We start from the raw sequence: 24,458 nt of genomic DNA, 5'->3' as shown, positions 1-24,458 counted from the left end.
AATGTATACAGGAAATATAAAACTATATAAAAATATAAAAAAGTATGTATATGTAATCAAAGTATATATATATATATATATATATATATATATATATATATATATATATAAAAATTTTTTTTTCAACACAAATGTCTAACTAAAACAGTATGCATGTATAAATAAAATATCACTCTGCAAACCATGAGTAACATCTTAACACCAGACTGTATGCTACATAACTCAATTAACTAAAACATTTACTAAGTGTTTACAAAGTGTAGATTAGGACCATAAGGCACTGCACTTATAGTGATCATCTCTCCAGGCTTTTCAGTTTTAGGACACACGCTAAAGAACAAACTTCATTCAAACCTGGTGGACATGCAGCACTCACTCTCAACTGCCACGTTAGCTCAAGTTTCTCCAACAGAAGCAAAGTAGAACCGCCACGACTGTCAGTGGGAACATGATCAATATCCCTAAATTTTAATTTGTGTAATGGATATTCAGTACAGTGACGGGCTAGGGCATTTTCCCCTTTGTTCTTACTAATATTATATACATATTCATACACACGTTCCCTCAGCTTGCCTATGTAAAAGGCTGGGCAGGTTGGCAATGGGCTAAATATATCACAGATTTTGAATTACAATTTAATCTGTAATTGATGTTAAATTTAGGGGCTCCAATTTTAAACATTTGCCCCGTGTTCATGAACTTACATTGGTTACAGGATTCACATTTGTACATTCTTGTACTTCTGCTGGTATTAATCTTCTCACTTTCGATTAAACTTTTTAAATTCCTTCCTTTTCTATAATTAATCACAGGTGAGGATCCTAGTTTCTGTACCAGCATTTTATCTGTTTGCAATAAAGCCCAGTTTTTCCATGTATTTGCCTTACCTCAATCGCATCTGTTGAATTAATTGTTGTAGAGCTTAAAGTAAATTGAGGTTTAGTGTTGTTCACTTTTGTGCATCCTGTCACATTCAGGGAGGTTACTGTAGACATTGGAAGTGCCATTACACTGTCGTTATAGACATGTCCAACGTTGTGGTAAAGAATGGGGGTAAACACTCATAGTTCACGTTTTAGTTTAACTTCCTTAATTACTTCCATTAGCAAGGTTTCTGGGTATCCCCTATGGGCAAACATACTTCATAATGTTGTGCACTCTTCGATAAATTTATTGTCCTCGCTCATCACCCTGGTGGCTCACACCAGTTGACCCTTAAGGACAGATTTCTTTTGATGCCAAGGGTGTGAGCTAGAAAAGTGTAAAAAAGTGTTGCAATAAGTTTCTTTCCTGTATATACAGGATGTATACCTTTGGTTGCCCTGTCTTTCCTTAATTCAATGGTCAGGTAGTTAATTTTCTTCTCGATAACGAACTTGTGAATTTTAAAAACCTAGTGGTGTTGTTAAAGTAATTCACCATATCACAGGCATTCTGACCGTCCCCTTTTTATATTATACAAATGTCGTCCAGGAACCATGTGCAGAAGAAAATGTGCTTGTTAATAGATTCATTAGCCAAGACAAACTGGTGTTCCCATTATGCCATTACTAAGTTGGAGAAGCTGGCACCACATGGTGAACCCATGGCAACACCAATTTGTTGTATGTAATGTTCCTTGTTGAACAGAAAGAAGTTATTTTCTAAGATCATTTCCAAAAGTACCTGTACCAGTCTCATCTCTTCTGCAGATGCTTGCTTGTTCCTCATAAAATCAATGACCCATTCAATCCCTGTTCTATGGGATATGGATGTATACAGGTCACATACACCCACTGTCAAAAAGTTGTGCTAATCCTTATATTCAAGTTTGTTGATCTCACTCAAAAACGACCAAGAGTCTTTACAAATCTGATGCTCTTGGACAATATATTTTTTGAGTATAAAGTCCACCAGTTTGGCAAAGGGATAAGAGATCGATTGTCTTGCATCCACTAGGGCTTGCATGGGTGGGTCTTCCATTGATTTATGGATCTTAGGGATACCAAAGAGGATAGACGTTTTGGGGCTGAGTAATGTTAGGTAGTTGAAGGTGTTTAAGTCTACTTGTGAATCAGTAAATAAGTCATTGATGTATGACTTAATCTTATTGTAGGCTGCGTTAAGATCATTCAAGCTTACTTTTGTATATGCATCAGTGTTGAGAATTTTTCCATTATTTCCACATAGTCGACTTCAGTCATAACAACCAAAACTCCCTCTCTGTCTGGTTTCATAATACAGACAGGTAGGTTCTTAATGTACTGCAGTTTTTCCAAAGCTTTTTCAGATACGTTGTTTTGCTAACCGGGTGGTGGCACACCCCCCCAAGTTTTGACCTGATATCTAACTCACAAACAGTATGAAACAAGGCTAATAAGGGGTGCAGTGGTGGATTAAATGTACTAGAAATATGTTCAATGTCCCTGCTGTTGTGCACATTGTTGCCTAGCACCACAGCCAAGTTCAACTTCCTAATGAAAGGTTTCAAGTCTAACAATACTGAACTCAAGTCACTATGCTTGGCAGGAATGAAAGTTAAGCCTTTGGCAAACAGGTCAATAAGTTCTGTATCAAAACTAACATCAGTGAAGTTGTACAGTTTAAAGTCACGTTTTGAATTGTATAAAACTGTATACTTACCAGTCTGGGAGTTCACATCTGATTCCTCTTCGAATTGCCCTGGTGTTGTAAGTCTGAGTTATGGGTTGTTGGCTCTGTTTATTCTGTTGGTGGTTTTGGCCTTGTGTCGAGGGAAAATGGTACTGTTGATTATCTGTCAGTGTGTGATCCACTGCTAAATTCGAAGAGTCGTTCCCGGCTCCATATGCAGGGAGAGTATTTTCTTCTTTTACATTATTGTGTCTGAATCCTTTCCATTCAGTACTTTGCCTGCCATTAGAGTGATACACTTCCTGGTTAATGGCAGGTCTATCATTACTGATGTGTGCTCTGCCTGATCCATTCCATGCTTGAGAAGGGGGAGGGTTGGGATATGCCACTCGGTTGCTGTAATCTTTATGGTTCCTTTGTAATTTTTTTAAGCTTGATGTCCTTGAATTTGTTAATTTGTTGGTTAATACTGCTGAAAATTCTACTGTAATCGTAGTGATACCTTTCAAAATCATAATCATGTTTGATATCAGTGTCAGTTTGAGCTACCTCTTTCTCCAGTTCCGCTATGAAAAGCCGATAATGTTTAGACATAAGTTGTAACAATTCTAAACCATGTTTGTAGTTGTAAAAGTTCCTGGTGGAAGAGAGATCCAGCTGTAAGTCCAGTCGGGTATTGCCAGGAGTGTAAACCTTTAGGTACAATTTCCTCTTTCAAACACTCCTGGAAATAAGGAGACTTCCGACTGTAGTTTTTTTTTTAATTTTGAAGAGCCTCTGGTCAAGGGATTTCAAGTTTGAAACTATACTAGTCCTATCCCTTGTGGGTTGCTCTTGAACTGAGCTGTCATCGGTTCTTAATAAGTTAGGTTGATCTCTGAGCCAAATCACTAGGTCGGTGACTGTTATACTTTCGCCACTTAGAGTGCCTTGTTGAAAATGCCTGGTGTTAGATGAATTATGGTCAATTATGTTACTGTTCACTAAGTTGCTGGTAGTGTCTATCTGGTTCTTGTTGCCACTATTAACAAGTCTGGCAGTTGGTCGATTGTCGTTACTTTGTGTAGAATGCACATGAAAAACTTCCCTTGTTGATAGCTGAGAATTCGGTTGCGATAAACTGTCCATTCAGTTAGAAAGCTCATCTAAACATTGGTTCATCAAATTAATTAAAATAGTTAGGTCATCTTCTTTCTCTTTGTTCACTCCATTCAGAGAAGATAAACTGGTCAAGGAAGTTGAGAGACTTTCAGAAGCCATAACTGCTAAACCAAAACTGGAAACACGAGCACAAACTAGGAAACACAAACATCTTCTCAACTAACCAGAAATCCATTTTATTGTAGAACATAAAAGTACTGAAAACTGAATAAGATTAAGTGCTTTTCATTTAACACTTTGACTAAACTTCTTTAGATAAACATCAGCTAAAATTACATGCTTATAAAACACTGCTCATTAGGCTTAATTAGACAAGTGTTTAAAATCAATTAACTTTGAAAATCACTGTGGGTGTTGCTTTACAGAGAACCAAGTACCTAGTTTAAACCTCAGATAAATGTGCTTCATCCCTACTATCTGCAGGTAAGAAATGTATACAGGAATTATAAAACCATATAAAAATATAAAAAAGTATATATATATATATATATATATATATATATATATATATATATATATATATATATTTTTTTTTTTTTCAATACAAATGTCTAACTAAAACAGTATGCATGTATAAATAAAATATCACTCTAGAAACAATGAGTAACACCTTAACACCAGACTGTGTGTTACATAACTCAGTAAACTAAAACATTTACTAACCCCCGGATTTACTAATCCTCCGTGTAAGACTTAATAAGTCTTACTCGGAGGCTGCCAACGCAGCTGTGAAAAAATCCAAACCAAAATATGAGCCACAGGACAGAACTTTAATCGAAATAAAATGAAGCGCTTTTCATCTGCTAGCATAAGCAGACTTCTTCAGACAATACTTCACAGTACACCAACTGCTTTTATAGTAATCAAATCCAAGTTAACTTAATAATTAACTTGATAATTACACCAATTAGTCTATTAGGTACATAAGAAATTTAAAAACAAAACCTAAAAAGTCTAAAAAAGCTAAACCCCACTAAGCTGACATGTATCACCTGAACACATTTATAGTTTCATTAATATTATTAAAACTACAGACATGTATAAATATAGACCCAAATAGTCTTATATAGTCTATGATAATATAAATGTATAAATATAAAAATATAAAAATATATATAAGTACAATAATTATAAGCAGCATTAAATGATGTTAAATAAATAAATAAGTTATACATTCACTAGCTAACAAACAAACATAAGGCAAAAAAGGCAAAAAAGGCAAAAAGATATGTATATGTTCGAAGCTACACTAGAATAACTATTCTTAGACTAAGTATTTCAAGAAATGTATTATTATATGCAACAAAAACTAACAAAGGTGACCTATCTCAAAAGGCTTCTAAGTTTCAGCAAACTGCTGATGGAACAACCTTCATTTAATCCAGGCCATGCATAGGCATTAAGCCTAACTTGCCATCTTAGTTCTAGCCCTTCTAACAATAAATTAAGGGGAGTCCCCCTCTTGTTTTCTGGAATTTGGTCTATAACAGTAAATTTGAAAACATGATCTTTAAACATTGTAATATGTTTAGCCAATGCATTTTCTTGTTTCTCTTTGCTAATAGCGTATTGATGTTCATAAACACGATCACAAAGTCTACGCTCAGTCTTCCCTACATAGAAACCTGTACATTTTTGGCACTGTGCTAAGTAGACTACCATGCGGCTGTTACAAGTAGATCTACAACGTATGTCAAAACGTTGGTTGTTAACTATGAATCTATTAGACTCATGAATGTGTTTACACTGGTTACAATTTTGACATTTGTACATCCCTGGAGTCCCCACAGGGTTACTCTCTTGTTCCAGAAGTGACTTCAGGTTTTTACCTCTCCGGAAGGTTATCCCTGGTTTACTACCTATTTTACTAATGACTGCATGGTTGTTCCTAAAAATGTCCCAATTCTTCTTGATAATGTCAAAGATGTAGTAACTGTTTACATTATAAGTTAAAATTAATCTAGTGCTAGTGTCAAGAATAGGAGAAGGTGTTGGTACAGTTCCATCAACCATTGGCGTTGAAGTATTACTAGGCTCTCCATGCATATTTACCCTAAGAATAGGTTGATATATGCCCTTCAGTCTTTTATTAGTTACCTCATCTATTAGACTGTTAAGTAATGCTCTAGGGTACCCTCTATGTAAAAACATGTCCATGAGCAAATTACACTCATTACGGAAGTCGTTTTCCAAGCTCACCATACGGGCAGCCCTAACCAGCTGCCCTTTGACAATTGACCTCTTTTGGTAGCTTGGATGACTACTACTATAATGTAGGAAAGAATTAGAGTGGTAGTGTCTATCTGGTTCTTGTTGCCACTATTAACAATAACAATAAATACTAGCTACGTATTTGTTTAACTGAGCATTTTTGACCAACCAAATGTCCAGATATGCTATAGCACTTCTACTAAAATTTGAAGTAAAAGTTAAAAATTTAGTAGAATTGTTGAAAAAAATCAAGAATCAAGTTACTATCTGGTTCGTCCCCTTCAAGTAGAATAAAAATATCGTCCAAGTAACGTGTATAGTATTTGATGTTTTACATAAGTTCGGGGTTGTTGAATACATATTCTCTTTCCCAATGGGCTATTACTATATTAGTCAAACTGGCCCCGCACGGTGAACCCATAGCTACTCCAGTTTTTTGTATGTAAAAATTCTCACCCAACATAAAGTAATTATTGTACAAGATTAACTCTAACAATTCCATCACTAGTGATAGTTCAACCGTAGAAGCATGTCTTTTTATAAGAGTAAACCCGACCCTTTCAATGGCCAATTCTAAAGGAATACAAGTATATAAATCTTTGACATCAACTTTTAAAAAATTACAGCCGATGTCAAAGGATAACTCATCAATTTTTGTCAAAAAAGACCAAGAGTCCTTGCAAATTTGCTTTTCCTGCACTAGATATTTTTGTAAAATAGAATCTACTAGTTTGGCACATGAATAGGTTGGGGATCCATGACCATCTACTAAAGGACGCATAGGTGGATTAGAAAGGTCCTTATGTATTTTTGGAATTCCAAAGAGGCAAGGGAATCTCAGGTATAGCGTGGTTAAATAGTTGTACTGCTCTTTTTCAAGTCGGCCTTCAAGTAACATTTCATCAGGGCTACTTTTTCTATTTGAGTAAGCCTTGTTGACCTCTGACCTTGAACTAAGAATGTAAGAATCATTGTCCAATAAGTCAAGCATACGGTCGAAGTAGTCAACCTTATCAAAGACAACCACTCCACCACCTTTGTCCGGTTTACAAATTTGTAAATTATGTACTTTGACAAAATCCAGAAACTCCTGCTCTTTCTTAACAGAGTTACTATTAGTGCTCCTGAAATATTGAGCAGACTTATGTCTTAGGTGTAATTCACACATATGTTCAAATAACTGAATACTAGGGTGCAAAGGGGGATTAAAGGTACTAGGGACCCTCAGTAAATTATTATTTAAGTTGTCATGTTGACCATTAAACATTAAATTAAGATTTAGTTTTCTAGAGTACAATTTGATGTCCAATATAGTACCTACCAAGTCAAATCCATTCTGTGGGACATATGTTTGACCTTTAAATAAAAAGTCAGCTAAGTCACTTGAAATTGGTACTGTAGAAAAATTATAAATGTTAAAGTCACCAATTTGGTTAGTCGTTATTACTGATTTCACCCCCTCACAAAAAGAATCAAAGTCAGGATTGATAGTCCTAGTATAGTTGAACATGTCAGGCACAAGAGTGACTTGGTTACTAACAAAAGGAAGCACAGTAGGGATCATGTCAACATTATCAACCGCTATACTCCCTTTAAAATTGTTACAAATGGGAGGGCTTGAAATGCTGACAATAGGCTCTATTAAGGTCTCTGTTGTTTGTATATTGGAAAGTTCATCTTGTTTTGTTGCTGGTAATTGTTGCAGAACTTGGGGATAACTCCCTGATGGCTGGCATCGTAAAAAAACGGTTGTTGACCGTTGTTGGTGAATGAACCCCCTTTGTTAGGCTGTAATTTACGATTCTGCAACCTCTCGCTACGTCTCACTACAGGCTCAGGTTCGGACTCCACAACAAATATGTCTAAATCCCTTATATTGGTAATGGGAATATTGTTGGTGGCATTATTATTATCCTCCGGACCTTCACTGGTGTAAGTGGAAAGATGTTGCCAAACTTGCGATGGAGCAGGCTGGGGGTAAGCTACCCCCTGTTCGTAAGCTTTACAGTCACGTTCTAACTTTTTGACTTTATTCATTTTTAATTTATTCAAGTATTGATCAATACTACTGAAACAACGACTGTAATCATATTTATATCTATTAAAGTCATCATGCATTTTAATGGTAGAGTCCAATTCTGTTATTTCAGTAGTCAATTGTACCACCCAAATGGTGTAATGTTTAATCATCAATTCAAGCAGGACAGAACCTTGCCTGTCAAATAACATAATAAGGTCTTTATGAAAGTCAGAGTTAGACACTAAACCCGTCGGGTATTGGTAGTGCCTTAAACCCCTTATTATTACTGCAAGACATTCCTTAAAGTACGATATCTCTAATTGCAGTTTCTTAAGTTTCACTAACAGTTTGTCAAACAGTCTCAATTTGGATGAAATATCTATAACATTGTTTACCTCTTGATTTGACCTTTGAACACTGATGCCTGGATTAGCCTGTCTAGTGAATGTAAAAGCTTCCTGAATCCAATTATCAAGTGTAGGCAGTTCATTAGGAAAAACTCGGTCATGTTGTTCATTCAAAACGCTTGTTTGATGAGAGCCTACTGGGTTCCGGTAAATAGTGCCTCCTGGTGTGCCCACAGTAGTGTTTGATGAAGGTCCATTCAGTATATTAAAAGAAGAAGCATTAATAATAGCAGTTTCCAAACGAGGGCTCGCATTATTCTCTAAAATAACCGGAACATCCATCTCGTTAGACTGGTTCACACTCCGTGATTCTACCTGAGTGTTAACCCCAGTCGGAAGCAAAGGTTCCACTGTCGTGGGGTTGGCCACACTAGTGCATGTGTTGCCAGACAGTGGTAAAAGTAAATTCCTCATGTCAGTTTGTTGAGAGTCTAATTTCTCTAGTCTCACGCATAGCAAGTCCATTCTCTTAAAAAGAGAATCAAAAAGACTGTCCTGTTCGGCGATCGTAGTTCCAGCTGGTGCTGCAAGAGCAGCACTATTGCAGCTCCGTAAAAGGACTGGCGTTGTGTTTGGCAAAAAGCCACAGCTGCTAGCAGATCCAGACGCCATAGACTAATGAAAATCACACAGGAACTGAAAACTAGGAAAACCACAAAGGATCCAACGCAGCTGTGAAAAAATCCAAACCAAAATATGAGCCACAGGACAGAACTTTAATCGAAATAAAATGAAGCGCTTTTCATCTGCTAGCATAAGCAGACTTCTTCAGCTGGAACTACGATCGCCGAACAGGACAGTCTTTTTGATTCTCTTTTTAAGAGAATGGACTTGCTATGCGTGAGACTAGAGAAATTAGACTCTCAACAAACTGACATGAGGAATTTACTTTTATCACTGTCTGGCAACATACGCGCTAGTGTGGCCAACCCCACGACAGTGGAACCTTTGCCTCCGACTGGGGTTAACACTCAGGTAGAATGACGGAGTGTGAACCAATCTAACAAGAGGGATGTTCCAGTTATTTTAGAGAATAATGCAAGCCCTCGTTTGGAAACTGCTATTATTAATGCTTCTTCTTTTAATATACTGAATGGACCTACATCAAACATTACTGTGGGCGCACCAGGAGGCACTATTTACCGGAACCCAGTAGGTTCTCATCAAACAAGCATTTTGAATGAACAACATGACCGAGTTTTTCCTAATGAACTGCCTACACTTGATAATTGGATTCAGGAAGCTTTTACATTCACTAGACAGGCTAATCCAGACAGCAGTGTTCGAAGGTCAAATCAAGAGGTAAACTATGTTATAGATATTTCATCCAAATTGAGTCTGTTTGACAAACTGTTAGTGAAACTTAAGAAACTGCAATTAGAGATATCGTACTTTAAGGAATGTCTTGCACGCAAAGTAATACCTAAGGGTTTAAGGCACTACCAATACCTGACGGGTTTAGTGTCTAACTCTGACTTTCATAAAGACCTTATTATGTTATTTGACAGGCAAGGTTCTGACCTGCTTGAATTGATTATTAAACATTACACCATTTGGGTGGAACAATTGACTACTGAAATAACAGAATTGGACTCTACCATTAAAATGCATGATGACTTTAATAGATATAAATATGATTACAGACGTTGTTTCAGTAGTATTGATCAATACTTGAATAAGTTAAAAATGAATAAAGTCAAAAAGTTAGAACGTGACTGTAAAGCTTACGAACAGGGGGTAGCTTACCCCCAGCCTGCTCCATCGCAAGTTTGGCAACATCTTTCCACTAACACCAGTGAAGGTCCGGAGGATAATAATAATGCCACCAACAATATTCCCATTACCAATATAAGGGATTTAGACATATTTGTTGTGGAGTCTGAACCTGAGCCTGTAGTGAGACGTAGCGAGAGGTTGCAGAATCGTAAATTACAACCTAACAAAGGGGGTTCATTCACCAACAACGGGCAACAACCATTTTTTTACAATGCCAGCCATCAGGGAGTTATCCCCAAGTTCTGCAACAATTACCAGCAACAAAACAAGACGAACTTTCCAAGATACAAACAGCAGAGACCCTAATAGAGCCTATTGTCAGCATTTCAAGCCCTCCCATTTGTAACAATTTTAAAGGGAGTATAGCGGTTGATAATGTTGACATGATCCCTACTGTGCTTCCTTGTGTTAGTAACCAAGTCACTCTTGTGCCTGACATGTTCAACTATACTAGGACTAACAATCCTGACTTTGATTCTTCTTGTGAGGGGGTGAAACCAGTAATAACGACTAACCAAATTGGTGACTTTAACATTTATAATTTTTCTACAGTACCAATTTCAAGTGACTTAGCTGACTTTTTATCTAAAGGTCAAACATATGTCCCACAGAATGGATTTGACTTGGTAGGTACTATATTGGACATCAAATTGTACTCTAGAAAACTAAATCTTAATTTAATGTTTAATGGTCAACATGACAACTTAAATAATAATTTACTGAGGGTCCCTAGTACCTTTAATCCCCCTTTGCACCCTAGTATTCAGTTATTTGAACATATGTGTGAATTACACCTAAGACATAAGTCTGCTCAATATTTCAGGAGCACTAATAGTAACTCTGGTAAGAAAGAGCAGGAGTTTCTGGATTTTGTCAAAGTACATAATTTACGAATTTGTAAACCGGACAAAGGTGGTGGAGTGGTTGTCTTTGATAAGGTCGACTACTTCGACCGTATGCTTGACTTATTGGACAATGATTCTTACACTCTTAGTTCAAGGTCAGAGGTCAACAAGGCTTACTCAAATAGAAAAAGTAGCCTTGATGAAATGTTACTTGAAGGCCGACTTGAAAAAGAGCAGTACAACTATTTATCCACGCTATACCCGCGATTACCTTGCCTCTTTGGAATTCCAAAAATACATAAGGACCTTTCTAATCCACCTATGCGTCCTTTAGTAGATGGTCATGGATCCCCAACCTATACATGTGCCAAACTAGTAGATTCTGTTTTACAAAAATATCTAGTGCAGGAAAAGCAAATTTGCAAGGACTCCTGGCCTTTTTTGGCAAAAATTGATGAGTTAACCTTTGACATCGGCTGTAATTTTTTACCAGTTGATGTCAAAGATTTATATACTTGTATTCCTTTAGAATTGGCCATTGAATGGGTCGGGTTTTCTCTTATAAAAAGACATGCTTCTACGGTTGAACTATCACTAGTGATGGAATTGTTAGAATTAATCTTGTACAATAATTACTTTATGTTGGGTGAGAATTTTTACATACAAAAAACTGGAGTGGCTATGGGTTCACCGTGTGGGGCCAGTTTGGCTAATATAGTAATGGCCCATTGGGAAAGAGAATATGTATTCAACAACCCCGAACTTATGCAAAAAATCAAATACTATACCACGTTACTTGGACGATATTTTTATTCTACTTGAAGGGGACGAACCAGATAGTAACTTGATTCTTGATTTTTTTCAACAATTCTACTAAATTTTTAACTTTTACTTCAAATTTTAGTAGGAGTGCTATAGCATATCTGGACATTTGGTTGGTCAAAAATGCTCAGTTAAACAAATACGTAGCTAGTATTTATAGAAAGCCAACCCACTCTAATTCTTTCCTACATTATAGTAGTAGTCATCCAAGATATGAAAAGAGGTCAGTTGTCAAAGGGCAGCTGGTTAGGGCTGCCCGTATGGTGAGCTTGGAAAACGACTTCCGTAACGAGTGTAATTTGCTCATGGACATGTTTTTACATAGAGGGTACCCTAGGGCATTACTTAATAGATGAGGTAACTATTAAAATACTGAAGGGCATATATCAACCTATTCTTAGGGTAAATATGCATGGAGAGCCTAGTAATACTTCAACGCCAATGGTTGATGGAACTGTACCAACACCTTCTCCTATTCTTGACACTAGCACTAAATTAATTTTAACTTATAATGTAAACAGTTACTACATCTTTGACATTATCAAGAAGAATTGGGACATTTTTAGGAACAAATATGCAGTCATTAGTAAAATAGGTAGTAAACCAGGGATAACCTTCCGGACAGGTAAAAACCTGAAGTCACTTCTGGAACAAGAGAGTAACCCTGTGAGGACTCCAGGGATGTACAAATGTCAAAATTGTAACCAGTGTAAACACATCCATGAGTCTAATAGATTCATAGTTAACAACCAACGTTTTGACATACGTTGTAGATCTACTTGTAACAGCCGCATGGTAGTCTACTTAGCACAGTGCCAAAAATGTACAGGTTTCTATGTAGGGAAGACTGAGCGTAGACTTCGCGATCGTGTTTATGAACATCAATACGCTATTAGCAAAGAGAAACAAGAAAATGCATTGGCTAAACATATTACAATGTTTAAAGATCATGTTTTCAAATTTACTGTTATAGACCAAATTCCAGAAAACAAGAGGGGGGCTCCCCTTAATTTATTGTTAGAAGGGCTAGAACTAAGATGGCAAGTTAGGCTTAATGCCTATGCATGGCCTAGATTAAATGAAGGTTGTTCCATCAGCAGTTTGCTGAAACTTAGAAGCCTTTTGAGATAGGTCACCTTTGTTAGTTTTTGTTGCATATAATAATACATTTCTTGAAATACTTAGTCTAAGTATAGTTATTCTAGTGTACCTTCGAACATATACATATCTTTTTGCCTTTTTTGCCTTATGTTTGTTTGTTAGCTAGTAAATGTATAACTTATTTATTTATTTAACATCATTTAATGCTGCTTATAATTATTGTACTTATATATATTTTTATATTTTTATATTTATACGTTTATATTATCATAGAATATATCAGACTATTTGGGTATATATTTATACATGTCTGTAGTTTTAATAATATTAATGAAACTATAAATGTGTTCAGGTGATACATGTCAGCTTAGTGGGGTTTAGCTTTTTTAGACTTTTTAGGTTTTGTTTTTAAATTTCTTATGTACCTAATAGACTAATTGGTGTAATTATCAAGTTAATTATTAAGTTAACTTGGATTTGATTACTATAAAAGCAGTTGGTGTACTGTGAAGTATTGTCTGAAGAAGTCTGCTTATGCTAGCAGACGAAAAGCGTTTCATTTTATTTCGATTAAAGTTCTGTCCTGTGGCTCATATTTTGGTTTGGATTTTTTCACAGCTGCATTGGATCCTTTGTGGTTTTCCTAGTTTTCAGTTCCTGTGTGATTTTCATTACTCGGATGCTGCAGTTGAACGGTTTGAAGTCAGTGTGCCATGAATATTCATGAGGGCACGCTGACTCATCCGTAACTCTTACACGGACTGAGTAGGAAAGCAGGAGGCGTGTCCGACTGCCGAGCAGTCTAAATGTGCACGCCATTGCAAGGTTATAAAAAGCAAAATGTCAACACACAAGAGCGAGTACGCTCAAATGTACTTGCACCCAACACCACACTCCCTGACACTGTAAACCCCCATCACACTTATATAAAGTAAATAATTATACATATTTTTTTAAATACACGATATAGCTGCCCGTATTTGCGCGTGTGTGTGCGGGTGTGCCCATTGCTTAGCTGAAGTTAGCAAATCTGACATGGAAGGGCATAAGAAAGAATGTTTATGCAAATCACACCAAATTGCAATAGCGTAATGGTAGAGCATATGCACAAAGAGAAGGCATTCACAGTTCGAGTCCCACTACTCCCCTTCTTATTTATGTTTTAAATCAGTGTTTGAAATAATACCAGACATATATGATTAAAATTTTATTAAAAGCAGTGACATGGCCAATGTATCAGTGAATAAAATATATATTTTTAAAGGACCCAGATAGCCTAGTGTTAAGCAACATTTTACACAGCTAAACAGAGGTGCCCATAGTTTAATAGTGCTTTATCCAGCTAAACAGAGTTGCCCAGAATTTAATAGCACTTTACCCAGCTAAACAGAGGTACCCATAGTTTAACAGCACTTTACCCAGCTAAACACAGGTGCCCATAGTTTAATAGCACTTTATCCAGCTAAACAGAGTTGCCCATGGTGTAATAGCACTTTACCCAGTTTAATACAGTTGCCCAAAGTTTAAAAGCGCTTTACCCAGCGCAATGTGTTTGCGTGGACGTGCGCGCCGCGCCAACCAGGGCACCGTAGGGCAGGGAGCAACGTAGAGCTAAGTTGCTTAAATGCAGCCACACCGCCTAGCCTGTCTAGACAGTATTAAAATAAAAGAATAACAAGGTTCGAACCCAGGACCCTTTGCATCATAATCAAAGTACAGAACTACTAAGCCATGACAACATAGAGGAAGCAGCCACTATTAACATTCATAAAATTACGAATGGTAGTTTAACCATTACTAAGCAGGTCTGCAGTCAGCCGAGAATTTTACAAAATGGCCAATCACAAAAAAGTGCGGGAAATGCGACATATTTAAGCCCCATGGGTGGGAATACTTGCCATAACTGATTGTAGCTCACATTTGCAGTCAGAATGGCAGGTGCAAGACAGGGTTCACCCTTCTGAGCGAAACGTTGGGGCATCGAGGAGTCCAAATACATGGTATGGCTCCTTGTCCACCATCACGAGACAAGACTCCTGCAGGGGCAGTTCCAAGGGATGGAGTACAAGGCAGAGGCTTGGAACCGGTTAGCTCGTGACCTCACCAGTGCCACAGGCATTCCCTGGACTGGTGAGCAGGTCCGTCACCACCATGCAGACCTGAAGAGATGAAAGCAGGACCGCCTGAACCAGTGGATACAGGAGGCCCGTGGGATGCAGAATTCCCTACAACTGAGTATGTAGCCATGGAATGCAGTATGTGAGAATTGATAATGGAGTATGCATAACGGATAGGTATGTCTCAATATCCCTTCAGTTACTTTACAGCTGCAGGTGACCGTGCTGTGAATCAGCAAGCCTATGCTGATAGGCTGCTAAGTTTGTGCCACCAGGCAGGTTAGTGATTATTCTGCATGTATTGTTATATAAAATATGGGAGAGAGCATGAAAGAAAGTGTTGTAGTCCAATAAAACAGCCATAGAATTGCCTGAATATGTTCTCTGCATGTACTGTCAGATAAAAACGTCAGAGAGGCAGAAAAAGAGTCCAGTAACCCATTAAGAAAGGTAACAAATGTCTGGAATAATATCCCTTCAGGCACTGTCATATAACATAAGTGAGTGAGCCTGAAAAAAGATTGTTCTAACCTATTAATGAAGGTATAATATGTCTTGAACATGTCTGCCATAAACACCGTTAAAACAAATAAAGGAGTGAGCCTGTGGAAAAGTGTGCAATGTCATTAATAAAGGTCTAAAACCCAGAGTGTGCCTGTGTCACAGAGTCTGAAATGTTGTTGTACCCTTGCATTATACAAACAGTACTGTTTGAAAATGTGCTGGCAACCCAGAGTTATGCAGTCCCATATAAAGTGGGTGATGGATGTGCTAGTAGCTGTGAAACATATATACAGTCCACAATAGTCAGTTACTGGCTGGCATGAATAAGTAAACCTGGCACACAAGTAGCATGTAATTATTCACCAGAAATGTGAGTGTGTGCTAAGAAATGCAGGGTTCTGTACAAATTGAAGTGAAAATGTCATGTGAAAACATCCCAGATATGTAGATAAAGAAATATAAATGCAAACAAGAAATATGTAGCAGTAACACCTGCATCCTGGACAGTTAGTATGTCAGATATGGGTCAGGCATATATTGAACTAGCCAAACCCATGACACAACCTAATGTATGGTGGCAAGTGTAATAATACAGGTAGGGGATATACAACTGCAGTCACTGGGAAGGTAGTGTAGACTAAAAGATCATTATAAGATGTTAACCGAGGTTTATTCTACACCCTACCATATGTGCATAAACCATGCAATTCCACACCTCAATGGATATGTGTAACCTTAAATATTTGTTGGGACATATGTCCTATTGTTTTATAAATATTTGCATTGATGTTGATGCATGTGCCCTGTTCAGACACCACGTTCATGGTGGCCTGTTGCTACCAAACATCCCTGCATGCTGTTGGAATATCCACTGTTGTTCAATATATGCATGTGTTATGCTTGCTGTTCAACTGTTGGAACCTTGGTGTGTTGGGTTAATGGGAATATTACTGCATGCTGTTACAACTAATCTGGAATGCTGTTGTTTATGTTGTAATTAAACACACCTAATCACAGAATGTATGGGAAGGCCGGTCCTAGCGGACCCACCTGTCCCTCCTCAGTTGGCAAGTGCACCTGGCACCAGCAGCTCCGGTGCCCAGCCCTGGCTCCCCTCCTCCATTGGTCCTGTGCCACCTTCGGGTGGAAGTGCTGCAGGGGATGGGGGTCATCCCCCCATGCAAGCATGGGTGGAGAAGGGTCACCCATCACCCTTCGAAGGGTCCGGGCTGTGGTGTGTAGGGAGATCCAGCGTTCAGTCGCTGATCCCCTATGCCAGCTTGAGGTGAGAGTGACGCGTCTCTCAGGTGAGTCTGCCCATCCTTCTCAGCCCCCAGCACAGCCAGCCTTGTGGCTGTGAAGGTGCAGCAGTGACTGCCCATGGGTGGGGATCTCAGTTCCCCTGTTACCATCTGTATGCTCATGGGCTTGCAATTTCCAAACATCCTTCCCTGTCAATTGTGTTCACCCACCCCATGTGTCAAACTCCGCCCCTGTATGCATCTTGTTTGCCTTGTCTGTTTACCTCCCCACCCTACCTCCCTAAATATACCTACTTCCTCTACCTCACATTCCACTCTCATCTGAAAAAAAAAAAATTTAAAAAAGGGCAATCTGTTCCCACAAAAATATTACGCCGCATACACAGCTGCCCAATTCGCACACATGTCCACTGGACATGTAAACTGATAATTCTAATTGGCAGTACAACATATTTTGTTGTCCTCACCCCTCTCTCAGGGGTGGAAGGTTTCAAATTTTACACCAAATTTCATACATATGCACAGCTGTTGCTGGTAAAGAAATGGGCAGCTATGGACCTTCCCTACACCCATCCTGCACATCCTGAGCTGGTTTCCCTACTGTCTTTCCCTCTTTGTGCCCCCTTTTTCACCACTTTCCTATCTCCCCATTTTCTTTTCTTTAAAAGAAATTAGTGGGGGGTTAGCAGGAGTAAGCACTTTTAAGCAGTAGTTAGTGGGGGTGCGCGGGTATGAGCTTGTGTGTGCTTAGCTAAGGATTGCTAAGTGTCACGCAAACCCATGCAAACCCGCTTACAACTGCTTAAAAGTGCCTTAATCAATCTGTATGACAAGGCCCTTGTGCTGCTAAGCAGCAAAATAAAATACCCTTGTCAGTCTCGAACCCGGGACCTTGAATACATCAGTCTGCATGAAGTACCACTACACCACAACAGATGTACAATAACTCAGTGCTGAAAGCAATATATCATGCATTACCATGAGTGAATGTAAAGGGAAAATAGGAATAGAATAACACAAATCTTGTTCTGTGGGCCTTAACCAGCAGGTGTTGTGGAATTGCATGACATGACTGTGAAAAGAGAATCAGCCATGCTAGTAGGGAATAAGGTTACAGTAGCAGCTTACAAACCCCACGCAGTATCAGAGCAGGATAAACAGTGGCATATTTGCATAGGTCACAGGCCAGACCACCCAACAGTGACTGCTCTACAGTGATGACCCTGACTTGTAAACAAATGTTTGCTGTGCCCCTCTGACTCCATGTGAAATGTACTAACAGTAGGCAGAAAAGTGTTGAATCTCACTTAATGACAAATGTCAATAAGTGAGAGTAGATACCTCTTGCATGTCAGAAAATGTGTAGTAATACATATGCTCTGAATCCCCCAAAGTCTGAACTGCAAAATGTCTAAACTATATCACAGGTGTAACCCAGTTATATGTACCTTTCCCTGAGGATGTGCAAATATATACGTGAGAGTATCTGAGGCCTGGAAAAGTCAGAAACACACAGACATATCAGCTTGTCTGCTGTTACACACTCTGCAAATAGCTGTAGAATGAATCCCACAAGCATGCACTTATGTAGAAATACAATACAGAAATATCAAAGGATGTATCCATGTACTGCTAGCAACCACCTGTGAAAATGCCATTGTTCAGGTGCTAATGCTGTGGTGCACAGTCACAGAATACTAGGCTGACCTCTGTCTACCATCTGGATATGTCCACAGGTGGGAGCTACTCAGACAGACTACAAGCCTTAATAGACTTACATGTACACAGCAACTCTGCATGTTCAGTAAGATAAACATCACACGATAATACATTATGCACTCTGCAGTTCTGCACCCCTACCCAAAGGTACTATATACCCGTGTAGTCAGGCACAACCAAGGGTTTAGGTAGGCATACACAGTACAGAAATATGTCCAGTTGTCCTGAGCAGACTGTGCTAATGTCAACACAAACCACAAACTGTTCAGAAGTGAGTAATGTACTAATGACAGTATAGCAGTTCACAAACAGTGCATGTGCCTGATATTCATAATTGGTAGTACAACATACTTAGTTGTCCTCACCCCTCTCTCAGGGGTCTAAGGTTTCAAATATCCCACCTAATGTATTGCATATGCACAGCTGTTGCTGGTGAAGAAATGGGCAGCTATGGACCTTCTCCACACCCATCGTGTACATCCCAAGCTGGTTTCCCTACTGTCTTCCCCTGTTTATGCACCCTTTATCACCACATTCCTATCTCCCCATTTACTTTTCTGTCAAAGACATGAGTGCGGGGGTTAGTGGGAGTGAGCACTTGTAAACAGTAGTAAGCGGGTTTGCACCAGTGTGCGCATGTGTGCGCTTAGCTTAGCATTGCTAAGATATGATAAGCTATGCCAAGCCAAGCTTAGTATTGCTAACATACAGTGAGCTAATCTAAGGTTAGCTTAGTATTGCTAAAATACAATAAGCTAAGCTAAGCGTCGTGCAAACACACGCAAACCCACTTACAACTGCTTAAATGTGCCTTAGTCACTCTGTATGACAAAGCCCTTATATTGCTCAGCAGCAAAACAAAATACCCTTGTCAGTCTCAAACCCCACACCTTGGATTCACCAGTCTGCATGATGTACCACTAAGCCACAGCAGATATGCAATAACTTGGTGCTGAAAGAAATATAACATGCATTACAAGGAGGGAATGTAAAGGGATAATAGGAAAGCCATAGAAATACATTGCAATAAAGAAATATAACATGCATTACAAGGAGTGAATGTAAAGGGAAAATAGGAAAGCCATAGGAATACATTGCAATAAAGAAATATAACATGCATTACAAGGAGTGAATGTAAAGGGAAAATAGGAAAGCCATAGGAATACATTGCAATAACTACTGTTGTATGCCAGTTAATTCCCTAATTCCAAAAGAAAGTACATACTCCCATGTATCAAATGTTAGCATTAGGAGGTGTGAGTAAACTTACGCACTGAGAAGAGTGTACTGGAAGAAGCAACAGTCAGGTTTCAGTACAACATGCATTTCACTGGCTACAACCCAGCTTCAGATATGAGACCTATACCAACATTCTGAATGAGACAACAGTGTCCACAGCAAACAAGCATGGTCCCTACTTTGCAAAACTGAAAGGCCTACGCCTACCTAACCTATCATTTTATAGCAGTGTCCTGAAATCACAGTGAGAACTGCAATTACCACACAGCAGGCTGCATGCAATTACTAAATGGTGGGCACCAATTGGTGCAGAGGCCATCACATGCACATGTGCAGATACCTACAAAAGCAGCCTGTACTTGCTGTCCATACATGCAATAACATCATTGCAGCAACTGGAGAGAGAGAGTGAGAGAGACAGACAGACAGACAAACAAACAGAGGCAGTTGGAGACACCAACCCAAAAAAACAAACAAACAGGCAGTTGGAGACACCAACCCAAAAAAACAAACAAACAGGCAGTTGGAGACACCAACCAAACAAAAACAAAACAAAACAAAAAAAACAAAGGCAGTTGGAGACACCAAACAAACAAAAAAAAAAAAAAAAACAAACAACAAACAGAGGCAGTTGGAAACACCAACCAACAACAAAAAAAAAAAAAACCGTCAACAGGTACAACAGACAGAGGTGAGAAATACAAAGGTAAGGTATGTAACAGAGATGTATTTGCTGGTATCCGAATGATGTGTCTGAAGGGTACTCTACATACTGTGAACCCTCCATATGTGGTAGCAGTCCATATCTATATGTATCTGCAGATGTGCATAGGGCAATGGACATACTGCAACTGTTAGTGAAAGTTGGACATATGTATTTGAAGGTTGCTATGTGCACATATCTATGTAGGTTGTAGTGTGTGGCATTGAAATCAGCAAGCAGTGCAGGTATATGTCATGTGGTGGTTAAATGCTGTGAGACTGAGTTACAGCCAGTGAGGTCTGCTACAGCTATACGGCCTGAGGACAGCGAAATGCATTCTATACAACATTGTGCAATATTATTACATAATTGTATGTCTCACAACTGTTTCATAATTGATATTCCCACCATGAAAGGTGGGCAGTATATGTGCCTATATGTGCATGTATATGTACAGCAATGGATGTTTATAAGTATGTAGATATATATATATATATATATACACGTGTATATATATATATATATATATATATATATATATATATATATATATATATATATATATATATATATATATATATATATATATATATATATATATATATATATATATATATATATATATATATATATATATATATATATATATATATATATATATATATATATATATATATATATATATATATATATATATATATATATATATATATATATATATATATATATATATATATATATATATATATATATATATATATGTATAGATATATTCATATATATATATATATATATATATATATATATATATATAGTGAGAGAGGGAGACATGGGGTCAGACGTATTGCAACAGGTGCCTGGTGACCAAGGCATGGACTAAACACCAGTGTTGATACTGCAGTGCCATATCCCATACCCACTAACTACCAGATAGTTGGTTGCCTGCCTAACACTGAAGGTGTCAGAAGGGAACATGGAACACAGGTGGACAGTAGCCTCACCTTTGATATCCATAGTGCCACACTAGTCTTGTAATCTGTCTATGTGGCACGTGTCATTGCAAACGATGTGTCATGTACAGAAATATTGGTCAGTGTTCCCCTGTACTCATCACAATGCCCCATGTGGTATGTACCTCACATGACAACTACAGCAAGTGGAAAGGCCACAGACATACCTCACAAAGAGTAATACTGCCCTCAAACACATACCCTATGCAGCCTGACTCACATAACCACAGCTACAGTGCATTGCATACCGGCCACCCAGAGGTTGCCTCTGCTGAACATACAGAGGTATGTCACACCCATAGCAGTCAGACAACCACCATGTCAATACCTCACAATCTCACTGGGCTGCACGGCCTAGGTCCCTAATCCCCGCCACCTCACTAAACAGCACATGCTGGAGGGATAGGCTCCTATTAGCAAATATGCTATACTCTGGAGGAAACCACACAGCATTAACAAACAAGGCTCCTCAGTAGCAGATGTCATACATACCCCTGATGATTGTCTGTGGGATAGGTAACATGCCCTGGGAATCACCTCTGTGTATCCAGTTGACAGGAGCAAGTGAAATCAAATTACATGTGTGTCAAAGGCCAGGGTAGCATATGGCTAGGCTGCTGTAGGCCCTAGGGCCAATGGCGTATTACCTGCCTATGACACAATGCACACACACATGTACTCAGTGCAATACCTGCTATGTGAGGTGGAATGAATTTGACAGTGAATGTGTGAAAGGTCTGTAACGGTGTGATAGCTTAATGTGAGGTTGTTTCTGTCATGGTTGTTTGTGTCCTAGGTGTGAGGCCAGAGAAAGATGTGTCAGTTATTGGAATGCAGACATAGTAGGATGGCATATGTTGTGACATAGTTCCTTGTGTACGACTGTGGTGTCCCACCGTAGGCTGAAGCAATACATGTATGCTCAGTAAGTGGTACTGCTGGTGAATCCAGCTGACATTTGCACTGTTGTACTACCTGAAGCTGTAGGCCTAAACAGCACTGTATGGTGTATGTTCACATTCCCTGGTAACACTGTCTTGTGTGCTTCCTGTAGTCTGCACAGATTACATACCTCAGGCATAGGTATCTGTAAGTAGGGGCACACAGTACTGTAAGGTACACAGGAAATGCTCATCTGTGTCAGCATACATTTGTGTGTTGTATGAATGTCTGATGTGTGTGTAATGATGCCTGTACCATGTCCACAATCACATGTGAGTTGCAGGGTTTGCGTGTGTACCTAGAAACATGTATACTCTGTTACAGCAGTATGCCAGCTATATTAACAACTGTGCACATATGTTAGGTAGGGGTATGGCATCAAAAACTAGGGTGGGTTACTGGTTATACTGTAACTGTACTTCACATTCATTGCAATGGATGACATATTTCTTCAAGCATTAGCTTGATATGTACCCCCGTGGCAAGGCTGTGCATTGGATCCCAAACACTGTGCCGAGTACTGGTGTATACTGGTTTGTTATATGGAGTGTGGCAGGCACTGTTAGCCAGTTGTGGGCTGAGCACTGATATGTGGTATTGAATGTGTGTATCCTCTGACAGACGAACAGATGCTATATATGGCAGTTAACTGATATCTGTACTGCATAATATTAAGTGTGCCACATGACTTGCTCACAAATAACGTTTACTTGTCTTCCAGGCTTATGGCTCATCAAAGGAATCCCTCATACGCAGCCGCAGAGGAACAGGAAATCCACCACAGCCTTATTCAGCACTATACCCTGCTGTTTTCCAGGGCCAGCCAGCACCAGCAGGAGCATACTGCACTGTGGCAAGTTCTTGTTGGTCGGGTAAATGACATAGGCATGCATAACCAGACATATGAGCAGGTACGCCATCACTGCAGTGATTTAATTAGACATGTCCGGTGGCGTGCGTCTGAAATCCATAGACAACAGCTTGCCACAGGTGGTGGGTTGGCCATACATCCCCCCTTCACCAGAGTGGAGGAACTACTCCTAAGTGTGGTGGCTCCTGGCCTACAGCAGCAACAACACCACACATGTGTCATCATGGAAGCCGGAGCCACCCAGCTTGGTGACATGGAGCATGCAGGTAACATGCCCTAGCTGTAGACTACTGTTACCTGTATTGTTAGATTATGCATATGTGAGATGTGTACTGTATTTAGCAGTTGTGCTGCGTATTGTGTGCAATACTGATATTGTGAATAGTATCTGTGCACCTATGCCTGTTGTTCTACTGTAGTTTAGCACACTCACAGTAGCAATCCCACAGTTGTGGCCACTGACAAACTGTGTCATATTCTTGTAGGTCCCGCTGGTGTGACAGTAGGGCAGATGACACATGCTGGTGAGTGTGTTAACACTTTAAAATTGGTATTGAAATGTGCATGTCATAGGTGAGGTGTAGGCCATGTACACATAGCACACCTACGCATAATGCATGCTGTGCATGTTTGCTGTGAGACGTTAAACATTTCAGTAAAGTCAGTAGCTGCCTCAATCACATGCAATGCACAGAGCATCAGACATAAATGTAGCAACACTGTACTGCACATTGGATAGGCATAGCTGACACACATGTACACAACATAACACGTTTGTCATATGCAGTACACCTCAACATGCTACACATGTTGTAACCTAACACCAGCTGCCAGGTCACACTTCAGTATCCCACATGTCATCCACACACCACACATATTATACCTGATGGGTAGGGGCCTAGCATGGGGCTGTGCAACACTCTTCAACACATAACACAGTCATGTTAGGCAATGCTCCCTACTGGGCACCTCACACACCCTTGTGCAATGTGGCTGTGTAATTGTGAACTTAGCCACTGCACTGTGTTTCAGGTACAGCATGCTAGACGGTGGTCTAGCACACTTTAGTGGACTTGATTGACCACATGATGCATGATGATGATGGCTTATGGTACAAAACCCCATACAGTTACAATGGCCATGTCCAGGATTGGTA

This window comes from Protopterus annectens, chromosome 2.part0, assembly GCF_019279795.1.
Source record: "Protopterus annectens isolate FY-2018-M chromosome 2.part0, PAN1.0, whole genome shotgun sequence".
Classification (NCBI taxonomy): domain Eukaryota; kingdom Metazoa; phylum Chordata; order Ceratodontiformes; family Protopteridae; genus Protopterus; species Protopterus annectens.
This window is presented reverse-complemented; position numbering follows the sequence as displayed.